Here is a 2,074-nt window from a genome sequence, read left to right on the forward strand (position 1 = left end):
CCTGCCTCAGCCTCCTGAGTAGCTGGGATTACAGGCACGTGCCACCATGCCCAGCTAATTTTTTGTAGTTTTAGTAGAGACGGGGTTTCACCATGTTGACCAGGATGGTCTCGATCTGTTGACCTCATGATCCACCCGCCTCGGCCTCCCAAAGTGCTGGGATTACAGGCGTGAGCCACCGCGCCCGGCCTTGAAACTCTTTAAAGCGCTAAAGAACAACAACATTTAGAGGGAAACGAGATTTTTCTTGAGTTCAACTCAGTTTAATCATTTAAAGAAACACATGTTTTCTTCTGCCTAAGTAGAAGCTAGTCATGTGACTCACATTTAAATACATCCACAGCTCCCTGTGTTCACCTCCCAGGGCAACCAATTTTTCTGGCCTCTCTCGATTCCAACACTGTTTCCCAAAACTTGTCATTAGATCTGCTTCAGCGAGAGGAATGCCAGAGCCTACATTCTTTCCACTTTGAGAGAACATTTTGAAATCTGCTACATTTATAGACCTGGCTTCCATCAAATATGCTGAAAATCCAGATTGATTTTATTAGAAGCTTCCCATAATAAGCAAGCAACGTAAAAGCTTCCCACATGATGAATGCTCCTAAAATCGTCTGTAGAAATAAACAAGAATCTGTTCGAAAGAGTTAGCAACGCCCCAGGAATATTGGAGAACTGAAATGGGGTGTAATCCTTCTTAAGAAAATGTCCCACAGCCACGCCTGCAGCTGAAGGGCTGTTTTCTGCAATAACAGTGCTGTGGGTGCTGGTGATGTGGGTGGAAGGTGAAGCCCAGTTTGGAGCTCTCTGCTTAACTCTTGGGAAGTAGAACTTCCGTTCCGTAAACAAACTTTGGAAGAGGACCACAGTTGCCGATACTTTTCAGAAGGGCTTGGGTGCCTGAGTTTTTCTTGGCTGCAGGAGTAGCCTGGCATCTATGTGGAGATGAAGCCAGTTCCTCTGACCATGACTCGCGGACCAGTCATTACAGTGGCCTGCCAAACCAACCCACCTTTCAAAACCCCACTCCAGGGCCCCTGCTTCAGGATCTGCAGATCCACTCTCCCTGCTCAGATACGCTGCAGTTCCCACCGTTCATGGCACTCCCAAGCCATTATGTAAGAAAGATGTGTTGTGCAGGTGCTGGTTCTTATGAATATGCAGACGGCTAGTATTTGCCTCTGGTGACAAATGAGATGGCATTTGAAACATAAGCAAGCCATGTTTCTATTTTTAATGCTTAATTGGTAACCGGAGAGAGTCACAGTGCTATTAATGAATGCTGATCTGTTTGTGCAGCGGCAGCCCACATAAGGGCTATTGTCTTTTTCCAGAGTGTCCAAGCTTTTGCATTTGGTTTCATGGTTTCAGCGTCAAGAGGGGAAAACAAAATTTAAGGGCAAGTCACCATTATTCATTAAGGACAATTAATGAGTTACAGAATTCCTTTCAATATTTACTCAGAAATGAGATATCTGAGGTCCTCAGGGTTGGCAGCTCCAGGTCATGGCTGGTTTGGCTTGTTCTATAACACTGTAAAAAATTCTGACTGTAAAATGAGAATGACTTGTACCCCATCTAAACAAACGGTAGAAACTAGATTTTACAATGCATACTTTCCATTACTTGACCATTAACTCTCATTGTTTAGAGACATCTGCTGGCTTCTGGCTCAAAACAGCAGATCGGATGCAGAGCTGGCTTTGGTACTTGAGACTTTGCTGGAATTAAGTTAAAAGAAAAAGGGCTAGAGGAGGAGTTGTAAGAAGGAGGGAAAATCACAATTGAGAGGTTTCAACACATTTCTGAAAGATGGGAAGCTGACAGTAGAGAACTGCCAGATGACACAGGCCTAGAAATTGGAGTCGATGTCATTTCAGACGCCGGAGAGGAAACAGGGTCAATGAATTGACAGATGAGACTCCGGGACTCGGTCAGTGGGTATAAAAGGAGGTGGGAGTGTAGCCGGGTATGGTGGCGCATGCCTGTAATCCTATCTACTCAGGAGGCTGAGACAAGGGAATCGCTTGAACCTGGGAGGCGGAGATTGCAGTCAGCCGAGATCATGCCACTC

This window comes from Cebus imitator, unplaced genomic scaffold (genome assembly GCF_001604975.1).
Source record: "Cebus imitator isolate Cc_AM_T3 unplaced genomic scaffold, Cebus_imitator-1.0 Scaffold1, whole genome shotgun sequence".
Classification (NCBI taxonomy): Eukaryota; Metazoa; Chordata; class Mammalia; order Primates; family Cebidae; genus Cebus; species Cebus imitator.